Source organism: Podarcis filfolensis, assembly GCF_964270895.1.
Source record: "Podarcis filfolensis genome assembly, chromosome: 8".
Lineage (NCBI taxonomy): Eukaryota > Metazoa > Chordata > Lepidosauria > Squamata > Lacertidae > Podarcis > Podarcis filfolensis.
The window spans coordinates 53,805,468-53,817,181 of NC_139611.1; the positions used below are offsets into that span (position 1 = coordinate 53,805,468).

The 11,714-nt window shown below is 47.3% G+C and overlaps 1 protein-coding gene across 1 annotated transcript in view; it reads right to left on the reverse strand.

The window, feature by feature from the left end:
* CHST8 (carbohydrate sulfotransferase 8) overlaps positions 1–10,777 on the reverse strand; it is a 234,390-nt gene extending 223,613 nt beyond the window's left edge. Inside the window, exon 1 of the mRNA XM_083625291.1 lies at positions 9,980–10,777. The gene's annotated coding sequence lies outside the window, so the exon portion shown is untranslated. The remainder of the gene's footprint in view (positions 1–9,979) is intronic.
* Positions 10,778–11,714: the final 937 nt, after the last annotated feature.

An 11,714-nucleotide genomic window follows, 5' to 3' on the forward strand; every position in this document is an offset into this window, starting at 1 on the left:
GACAGGCAGAGGGGAGGCCCCAGGCAGAGACACTCAGTTCGGCGGCTGTGAGGAGGATGACGGCGGAAGGGCCCGAGGCTCCCGCCAGTCCCGGTGGGGAGGAGCTCCCAGGGGCCAAGGCTGGTGAGAGGAGGCCAGAGGGGGCGGGCCGGGCAGCCAAACAACACAGTTGGAGCCTCCCTCCTCCCTGGCCGGCAGGGAGGGAAGGAGAGGAGCTGCTTCCTTTGAAACCAGGGAAATTTAAGCGACATCATCAACAAAGGACAGCAGTAGGACACGGCGCTGGGATAAGGGAGTTTCCCGCCAAATAAGGGACGGTTGACAGCTATGTGTAAGACCAATGTTCTGCCTGGATACCAGGCAGCTTTCTATGTCAACCTCATTCAAACGACTGATTATGATCCCAAAGCAAAAACTAAAGACTATCTCATGGGGGTACCCTTCCACCCAGGTAATCAACAAATTGTGGTGGGATTCAGCAGCTTCAGGCCTGGCCAGATTAGCCTTCCCTGCACAAAAGACAGTTCTAAGGCCAAGCCAGCTTATTACATGCTGTTTTCTCACCAGATAGCTACAAAGGTGTGTTTTTTTACAGAGCCTTCCTGCTTACGACCAAGGCAAGCATAAAAAGCAGGCTAGCCATTGATTTGGGGGTGTTAATTGTGAGATGGAAAAGGCTGGCTGTGTCTTCACCTCTTGACAAAGAAAACCCCAGGTCAGTCTTTCGAAGCTGATTTCCAGCAATGCTCTGATGTTCTTTACGGAGCAGCTTCTTGGGTTTCTTAAAGGAGTTGCATAAGGCTTTAGACACTGTGCTGCTCCTGTTTAGGTATATTCTGGTGATAGGGGTTGAACAATGACACATTCTGGCAAATGTGGGGCTACAACAACAGAGCACCCCTGTATCTCCTCTTCCTCCCTTCCTTGTGTCATCTAGCCTTCCACAACTTGAGTCACATCTGCACCATGCACTTAAAGCACTAAAATTCCACTTGAACAGTCATCACCTTCTCAAAAACTGTAGCTTGTTCAAGATGCTGGGAGTTATTAGGGGACCCCCTATTCTCTTCACAGAGTTGCAGTTCCCAGATTTTTCTTGGAAGAGGGAGTGATTATTAAAACACTCTGGAAATTGTTTCTTAAACCACCCTGAGACCAAGATGATCAAGAGTCTGAAAACAGCCTAATAAGGAACGGTTGAGGGAGGTGGGTATGTTTAGCCCACAGAAGAGAAGACTGAGAAGTGATATGCCAGCCATCTTCACATTTCTAAAGGGCTGTCACATGGAAGAAGGAGCAAGTTTGTTTTCTGCTTCTGCAAAAGAATAGGACCCAGACAAAGGGATTCAAAATACAAGAAAGGAGATTCTGACTGAACATTAGGTAGAGTTTTTAGAGGGTAAGAACTATTCAACAGCGGAATGGACTACTTCGGAAGGTGGTGGACTCTCCTTTGCTGGAGGTTTTTTAATCAAAAGTTGTCAGGGATTCTTTAGCTGTGATTCGTGAATCGCACGAGGTTGAACTTGATGGCCCTTGGGGTCCCTTTGAACTCTTTAATCCTAGGATTCTAAGGAGTCTTTATTATTTCTTGGATAAACAGCTGGCCACCTTGTAAGTTGCTTTCAATATTTGCTTTGAGGGCGGCAGAGGCAGGATTTAACCCTCATGCCCTCATATTGGGATCCTAAAGTGGGACGATTATTGGTTTGTTTTTGTTTCTATTTTTATTATGTGTTTTATTATTATTATTTTGTAATTTTATGTTATGAAGTACCTTGAGATCTATGGATATACAGTGGTATACGTATTTTAATAACAACAACAACAACAACAACAACAACAACACAATAATAATAACTTCCACCACTTTCCAAAGGCCAAGGAACTCGCCCCTCCTTGCTCCAACAAGAAGGCAAAATCAGAATTCACCATTTCTCTTTATGGCCCTGGCAATGTATAAATAAATCATCCATACGAGCTGATTGATGCCCACCCGTAAATAATTAAGCTTCGACCTTATGTTATGGTGCTGTCTAAATTCTTTCAGAGCTTGTGGGAACTAAGGCGTACTAAATTTTCACATGTCGGAGAGACAAGACAAAGGACGGGCTGCCAATATTCATTTATACATACATTGTAATAAGTTTGATTTTACTTAGCTTATTGGATTACTATCGATTAGGCATCTCTGCATAAGGCATCCAGGAAGGTTAATTGTTCCAAGCATTCCCCAACTCGCTTTCTTCTTGAAACAGCTGTTAAATCTTGTGTTTGGTTTCTAGGCCTCAAACATTTACTGTATGTATTCTGCTTTGAATAATTACCTAATTTTCTTTTTTTAAAAAGCACTTTGCTAGGAAAGAGAGACCCAGTCTGTCTCACGCTCACAGTGACATTCTCCTCTCCTGGGCGAGGTAGCAGGTGTCAGCCAAAGTTTAATTTGGAAACCCATGAATTCCAAAGAGCTTATTCTCCAGCACAGAGAGCTTTTCAAGGCCTTCTCCTGGAATAAAGAGCAAATCCCACAGACATGAAGGGAATTGATGAGAAGGTGGTTGTCGAACAAAATGAGATCCTTTCATCAAATGGCAGCGCCACCAATAAATAACAAGGATTTGGCCAGGACTGTTCTAATTTAGGAGAGCTTTGCTTAGGTCAGTGATTCCCCCGGCTGCGTGCTAGCGAGTGCATACTCTAGCGTGGCATGAGAGAATGGCCGGTGTGCCATGAGAAATCAAGAGATTAAATAATTAAATGGTCCCGCGAGCCCAGAGCACCACACGCACACCCAAACTGGCACACTGCCTCTTTGAACAAAGACCCAATTCTGGCCTGGATTCCTTCCAGCCAGCCTTCTCCCAGGGCAGGCAGCCCTGCTAAAATCTTTGTGGTTATATCATTCAGTTGGCCCTGTTGCAAAGACCCGGCTGATTGTGTACCTGCCCTTAGCATACCTTCCAACATTTCTCCTATGAAAATAGGAATGTCCTATCCAATATTATTATTAATAATAATAATAATAATAATAATAATAATAATAATACCCCACCCATTTGACTTGGTTGCCCCAGTCAGATGGGTGGGGTATTCCAGCATATATAGAAACATATTAACAAATTAAACATTAAAAGGGCTGAAGGGCTGCCTTCAGAAGGCTTGGGGGTCAGAGAACTCCATTTCCACTAACATAACTCTAATAAAAATAGGGATGTCTTACCATACCATCCAATATTTCCCTGATGAAAATAGGGACATCCTAAGGAAAAGTGGGTCATTCCGGGATCAAATCAGAAAGTGGATTCTGTAAATCTGAGACTGTCCCTGGAAAACAGGGACACTTGGAGGGTTTGCCTTAGAGGAGGCTGCCCATTGTGTCTGACTGAATCACAGCTAACAATTAAAGCAAAGCCTTGGCCCTGCAACAATGGGCTCCTCTCCCCCCCCCCATTTTTTTATTATTCAAAGCAGGTAGGAAAGCTATGCCTTGGCTCTCAGAAGTTCGGGAAACTGTTAAACAAAAATTTACTGTGCATCTAGTCAATAGGCTCTTTCACCCTGACAGAGGAAGTCAGTGCGACTCTATTGTTTCAGAGCAAACGAAAAAGAGAAAGTGTATCCAAAAGCCCCTGAAATCCCACCCACCCCATAATGCAGGGTTCCATACTGAGGTGCCAACTTCTTAATAGAATTGGGAGTGGGGGAATGTGCAATGCCATGTGACGTCATTACGTCATGCGTACGACATCATGCGATGCCCTCACGTGTGCACAATGCCGCAAGGAGGCTGGGGCAGAGCCTGAATATTGAGGGGGCTCAGCCCCCTCAAAAAACACATTGCCTCACATTGCCCCTGGGAACTGCCTCACCGTTTTCTATATTTATAATTGTTCAAAAGTAATTGAACTCCAATAGGATTAAAACAATATAAAAGCATATTTATTAAGATACAAATAATAAAAAGAGCACAGCACTATTAAAAGTTCTTTGTTAGACCCGTGTTACTTATACCTGCACTTTAAATAAGGTTTCCTATTGGGGCATGCCTTTAAGGTGGCATTAAAGGAAAGCAGAGAGAAACCTTTGTATGGCAACCCTCTGACCCCATCTGGCTCTTTCAGTAGTACACTTTAAAAGTAGCCATGTAGCAGATGGGAGGAACAGAGTGTGGAATGCCATGGGATGTAGAATGGCAGTTGGGAAAGGAAAATAGAATTTGGGGCAAGGGAAAGAGTGGCTGGCTGACTTGTAGGAGGGGGGTTGCACTGCAACGTCCCATTGCAGATCCCACTCATCACTTCCCTGATAATCCAAATGCCACACATTTCAAACTAATCCATCACCACTATCTATCACAATACAAAGAAGAGGAGTTCTATCCAAAGATGCTACAGAACAGGAAAAGCCAACCAGGGCTGGCCCAGGACGTTTTGCCACTTGAGGTGAAACAGGAAATAGCACCCCCACCCCCACCCCATACATCTCCTCTGGCTGAGGTGGCTGGAAGTAGCCTGAGGAAGGCCTGGTTTGCTGAATGTGGTGAGGGAGAAAAAAGGAAGCCAGAGAAGAACAGACGACAGTGGCCAGAAGAGGAAGAGGTGGCAACAGCAGCAAAGGCAGGAGGTGGCAAGCGGCACAGTCTTCTGCTGTTCCTCTCAGCTGTCCCCAGCCTGAGGTAGCTACCTCACCAAGCCTCATGGGTGTAGCCAAAGTGCCTCCTCCACCCAGTGGCATGGGGGTCTGCAGCATGCCTGAGCCATGCATCTCTCCTGAGGGGGAGGCAGCGGGCGGACTACCTGCAAACTCCATGCTGCTTTTTCCAGCAGTGCGGGGCTTGAGTCTGACCACCACCTCAGCTTCCCTACAGCTGAGGGGGAGGCTGTGGAGAGGCTCCACGCAGCCTTGGCTCGCCCCGCCCCCATGGGCAGCTCGCCCTGCTGCCGGCTGCTGGATGCATGCGCCACACCATGCACCCAAGCGGCTAGCTATGCTGCTGTCTCCACCTCCTGACGCTACTGAACTACAACTCCCATCATCCTCCCTGACAATGGGCTGTGCTGGTTGTACAACATATGCAGAGGGCTACATTGGTTGTCCCTGCTAGAGAAAAAGAATACAGTGGTACCTCAGATTACAGACGCTTCAGGTTACAGACTCTGCTAACCCAGAAATATTACCTCGGGTTAAGAAATTTGCTTCAGGATGAGAACAGAAATCTCATGGCGGCGGCACGGCGATAGCAGGAGGCCCCATTAGCTAAAGTGGTGTCTCAGGTTAAGAATAGTTTCAGGTTAAGAACGGACCTCCAGAACGAATTAAGTTCTTAACCCGAGGTACCACTGTAGTATTTTTTACATATAGAAAACTTGACAGTGAAGATGTTTTTAGGATGAAAGGAAGGAAAGGTCTGAGACAGAGCCACATTATTTAAACACACTGGGCTTTGTAACAAATAAATATATTTTGCACCATCCTTTGGACACAACTGCTCTTGTTTTCGATGCCGGATCAGTGCAGCGCTCTCATCTCAGGTTGCAACAAAGCTATGCATCTGCTCTATTATCTGTGTCATGCACAAGCACTGTTCACGCTGGATAAAAGACAGGAGAGATGTCAAATGTACATAGTAGAATTAATTGGCATGACAAAATGAACAAACGAGACATAAATGCGAGGGGCCCATGTAAACATGCAACTAGGGAGATTAGATGAGACAGACTCCACATGACTCAGGCTAGGAAACTCTTATGAGATGTTCAACTAACCCTAAGTATCAATTACAGAATCTCTCCACCAAGACACTTGAGGAACAAGTGCCATCCTAGTTTTTTGATTATCTGCTCAGTTTGCCCACTATCCATCTCCATCCCTAGATATCTCTGGGGAGAAAAACATTATGTTGATGAAATCAGCACACCCTGATAGTAAACGATTGGATGTTTTTTATTCAATATTTTTTATTCAAAACTGTGTGTGTGTACCTTGACTCATGGAAATGAGTCAAAGCAAGTTACAGATACAATAGAAATGCTAAAACCAATTACAATAAACACAATCAATAAAAGCCTCTAAAAACCCCACAGATCTAAAAAACAAAACTGATGTAACTTCATGCATCAGATGCAAGCGGGCTCTGGTGTACAAAGGGTAACACTGCAGTAATGCTCCCTTTTATGAGGCGAGCCTTTTCCATACACTTGAGCTGCCCCTCTGCATATTGAACATAGAGCTGAGGCAGGCGTCCCTGAGGGGTAGGCAGACATGTCCATTAGGGCATCTCATTTTCTGTCTTCAGTTCAGTTTGCCCTATTTCTGCATCTATTTGTTATATTCGTTTTAAGCCTTCATAAAAATTCACCAGCATTTTAGGATTTGTCCGTTTTGATTCTTTCCATTTTTCATTCTTTCCCCCAATCTTAAATTCAGTTCTCCACATTTTGCAGCAATTTGCAATTAAATCATCATCATCTCATGAAGATTTGTCAGGATTTAAGTGTGGATTTTTCCTAATATAAACAGACGGGTGTATGTAATTTTGTCTAATGCACACATTTTTGCAGTGATTTCCTCCCGTAATCCACTGCCCATTATACTTTATTTTTTCACTAATTCATGCATTTTTGTGCATACTTTTCACTACAATACACATTTTGGGGGGGCTGAAGAACTGCATTATGAAGTTTAGAGGAGTGTGAGTTTCAAAGGATGGCTGCATTTTTTATTTTTTATTTCTGGAAGAGTGAATTAAGTAGGACTTTAACTTTTTGCCCATCCTTGCCTTACATGTGGTCACCAAAGAAACAGAAGAGCACCCCAAATAAAAGCACTCAAGTTCCACTCACAAGAAATGCTGTGGTTAGGGCCAGCCTAGCCATCTTTTAGGGTGAAGGCTGCAATGGGTGAGGACATGGTGAGATAGCTGAAGGCAAGGACAGGAGTCTGAATGATGCAGCAAGACTGTTTTAAGTATGGGCTTTATGGGATGCAGGGGGGGGGGATATTCAGCTATATTCCAAGCTGCTAAAATTATTGGACCAACGATGCTTGCTGCACCAACACCATGCCCTACCTTGTCAGTCTATCACAGCCTTCCTCAACCTGGTGTCCTCCAGCTGTTTTGGACTGAATGCCAGTCCAGGACCCAGGAGACTAGGGGTCAAACCCCCACTCAGCCATGAAGCTCACTGCATGACTTTGAGCTAGTCACTCACTCTCAGCCTAACCTACCTCACAGGGTTGTTGTGGGGATTACCGGTAAGCAGGGAGAGCAAGAATTTGTTTGTGTCGCCTTGAGTTCCTGGGAGGAAAAGGAGGGATATAGACGTAATTAAATAAATAAATACATTGCAACTCTCATCCGCTCCAGCAGCACACCCGGGCTGGACGCCCTGTACATTTTGCTCCACAATACCTTTCATAAACGTACCCAGATCATATAAAAATTTTTTACACTACTTTGTTCTCAAAAGAGACGATTTATGTGCTTTGAGCTTCCAGTGGTGAGATACATTCCTGAAATCAACCTGCTGAACTCTCCTCTAGTTAGCCAGTGGAAAGCCAGCTCCTTATGAAATGCACACACAAAATTTTTTGGAGTGTGGAGGGATCAAAAGGAGGGAACACTACAACCCTTTCCCCACCTCATCTCTTTTCCAAGTCTACATGCAGACCAAACACATTGTTTGCACCCAAAGCAGAGAGGTGGAGGAAAGGGTTTGAGCAACCCTTCCCTCAATCCTTTCCTCTAAATTGCCCCATCCTAAAGCAACTTTTCTTGAAGGAAAAAAGGGGGGGAAGTCAGCTGGGAATCAGGGACATGTATTTGCAAATAATGTGTATTGATTTAGGCCCATATTTTTCATGGGGAAAAAAAATCTACCTATAGGATAGGAGAGACTGCAATGTGCAAATACACATTCAAGGAAGTTACTTTAAAAGGAAGGATAAAGTCAGGTGAGGCTCCCCCTCCCCCAAGTTCTCCCATGCCAGCCCTATGGAAATGAGTGAAAGCTATGCAAGAGCACTGTGCCCATCTCCCATTCATTTCCCTGGGTTTGGTGGAGAAACAGCACCCATCCAGTTGTGCCCTGACCCCTTAAAAGTTCTGACATACCCCTTTTGCAAAAAGCATCTTACAGGAACCCATATATTTTGAATCCTTGCATTGAAGCGCGCTGTGAATTTCAAAAGGCTGACAGTTGCAATGGAATGCCTTATTCGGAATGGTTACAGGCTAGGAATGAAAAGCTCAGCCATGGAGATGGCATGTGTGCTGGAATACAGCTGGGTTTACTTCTAAGAAAATGCAGCTAGGATCCAGCTGTTAGCTGGCAGGTCCTATATATGCAAAGTAGCCAAGAGGCTGAGGGATGAATGGGGAAGAGCGCATGCTTCAAATCTTTACTCTCCATCAAGAATTCACTAGTTCAATTTTCCTCAACTTCCAGATGCCTGGAACTGCAACTTCCAGTGAACAGGGCAATGCTGCCTGGGGGCTGATGGGAGTTGTGGTTTCAAACATCTGGAGAGCATCAACTTGGGAAGAGACTACAGTGGGTGGCCTTGGGACAAGCCATCCTCATCTGCAGCATGGGGTTAATGACACTGACCTACCTAACAGGAGTGTTGTAAGGATGACAAGATCACAGTCACTGTACATTCTAAAGTGCAATACATAAATGCCATTACTTTCTCACATTTTTATTGTTCCTAACAAACTTTTGCCCCCATCTTTTCAACCCTTTCCACAACGAAGCAAAATAGCTACCTGTAATTATTATACAGGTGCCAAGTATCCTGATGATGGGACATAAGCCCTTTTGAAGAAACCCTCCAAAAATTTGTGTACTGGGTAGCATCTGAGTGCATTGCGTCCTCCGTTTGGGCGGTGGGAATGAATTTCTATCCTATGAGAAAACACTCCGGAATGGGAGCCTTCCCCTCAGATGCTGGATAGGAATATTCATCCAAGGCCTGGATATTTCCTGGAGACATCAAGCAACATCCCCATTTTACAGATTTTCGGGTTGCCGAACACCAGCTCCTCCCCACCACAGACTCGGACACACAGCAGGCATGGATCGGACCCTTCTGAGCTAGAGGCTCGGTACATCTCGAGATAAAGCGATCACCAACATTTATGGTCGCAAAGTCCCTGAGCATGCGTAGATGGCACTCTGACCTTCCCAGCTCCCGTTGCAAACTTTCTTTTCAAACAAATTCCTTGCCCCGTCCAGCTCCTTTCAACGCTTGGTGCAACCTGCCCTCACCCCGCACAGAACTTACGACAGAAATGCATGTGGGAAACACACACTTCCCGGCCCGGAAACACCCCCCCCCCCCGGCACACACACAAACAAGCAAGGCGCCCAAGCGCAAAAAACGCCTTGCGCGCACTTCGCGCGCTTCTGCCTTCCGGCAAAAAAAAAGTTGCGCGAGGGAGCCGCGGGGCACCCTGGAAGCTCAAGCGTTAGCTGCAGAAACTTCTCCCCGCCCGCCCAGCCCCGAGCCAAGAAGCCCCTGAGGGCAGGGAAGAAATAAGAAGAGGGAGAGGGTAAAGAAGAATCAAGCCTCTGGACTCGTACAATGTTGCTCCCCCCCCCCCCACCCACCAAATCCCGGAGGGATCCCGGCGTCAGGTGGCGCGACTCGCTCCTAAGCATGAGTCCCGTTACCTCTCCTTTCCCGGCTGGATCTTACGTGTGGTTTACGCGGGAGTAAAACCCACGGGGCTCGTAACGCAACCTGCTGAATTCAAAAGGGCTTGCTCCCAAGTAAGTGGGTACCGGCTCGCAGCCTTATCCTTTTCAAGATAGAGAAGCATACCTCGTATAGGCAGAGGATCGGGCTTGCGCGTCTACCTGCCCGCCCGACTGCGCGCTTCCCGGAACCAAGCTCCACGACACTCCGCGGGACTTGCCCCGAAGTCCGCGTGCGCCTCCATGCACCCAAAGCCCCGCGACCCGGACCTGCCACTGACCTGAGCTGTGCGCCTCCGCTGTTCGCGCAAGCCCCGCGCTCAACCGCGCATCTCCGGCGAGCGCCCGGACGTCTTCGCGGAGCGGCAGCAACAACCTGGTCTGGCTCCGTCGGGCAGCGCGTTGCTTTCCCTCCTCCTCCTTGCCCGGCCTCCGGGTGCTCAGCGAGTGGGGAAACTCCGCGGGAGACCCGGGCGCGCATGGAACGGAGCGGAGCCCGAGCTGGGTTGGGCTGCCCGCCGTCCCTCCCTTCCTCGGCGCCGCCGCCGCCGCCTCCTTTGCGCCCGCCCCGTCTCCTCCTCCTCCTGCTCTTGCTCCTTCTCCGCGGCTCCCGGCGAAGTGATGCTCCCCCCCGCCTGCAGGGCAGAACCGAGGCGAGGCTTCCTCCTCCCCCCTCTCCTCTTCGTCTCCGCCATAGCAACATGGTAGGAAAGCTGCCAAACCCGCCCCCCCCGCACCCAGAGGGAGGGAGGGAAAAGATAGGGCTGACGCTGAGACCCACCTCCCCGCAAAAAAATACAAGCCCCTGCTTTTGGGATGCGGCTCGGTGTCCTCCGGGGCCCAGGATGGTTAAGATGGTGCAGCACCGCGCCTGGAAAGCGACTTCCTTGCCTGCCTTCTTCATGCAAATCTGACGAAGGCAAGTCTGCACTCCCCACCCCGCTGCCCGACCGCCACCGCGCCCCTCTGAGGAGCAGGTGTGGAGAAATCCGCCGCGCAACGCGCCCCTCCGACGAACAGGGCACGCGGGGCAGCAGGCTTGTTCCCTGCGGGGAGAACCTCGGACAGCGCCCTGCTTGGGGGCGGGGAGCGGCGGGAGAAATAGACGCAGCATTTCCCCTCCTCTTCTAAAGTTTTGCACACACAAGAAGACGCTTGCACACACACACTAGGTCTTGCTCAACCCAAAGTTGCCAAGAACTTAACTAGATATTAGAAAGGGGCGTTAATTCCGGGGAGGGGGGCTGGGAGAAGTTAATATGCAGGCAAAGTTTGTCCTCTGAGTCCGTGTGACTCCATAAAGAGGCTTCAGCTAGGCAGGTGCAAAGGTAATATCTGCCTGTATCCAGAAAGAAAGAGGGATTAACATACGGAGTGATGTGCAGATTCTATCTGTACATCTACATTTCAGTGTTTAGAGTGAAGCATCACACTCTCCAACGCACTGGCTACAGCAGGATCTAATGAATTTTGATCAAAAGAGGGAGGCTTGCTTATTACAAAAAAGATATTAACAGGGCTTGAACTGTTTTTATGTATTATGGGCCAGGAAAATTAACTTTGATCAAAGCGGGGTGGTTGTTTATTAAGAAAAAATACATTTAAAATATGTATATGTGTGTGTGTATACTGTAGTGTAGTCCCCACCCCCATCTCCCCTGGGACACAGTATATAAGAAACTACTGAATTATTAATTCCCCATAGAGGAAATTAATTTTGATGGGAGGTGGTATCATTTATATGTTGCTGGTTTTGTTTGTGTTCTGTTCTTTAAAAAAATAAAAATCTGTAGCCTTGCTTGCCTGGCTCACCACTCGGTTTCCGAATAAAATAACCCAGAATCCATTGATGGAAGAAACATTTTAAAATCCCAAGGAAGGCAATCCCAGGTGGATTTGCAGTTTGTTTCTGGTTACCTGGGCAGAAAAATATGTCTTTGCTGGGAGCAGAAAAACCTCAGCAAATGGGCTGTGCTTTATTCCAGACATAACTCTCCTCGCAATATCACCTCCCAG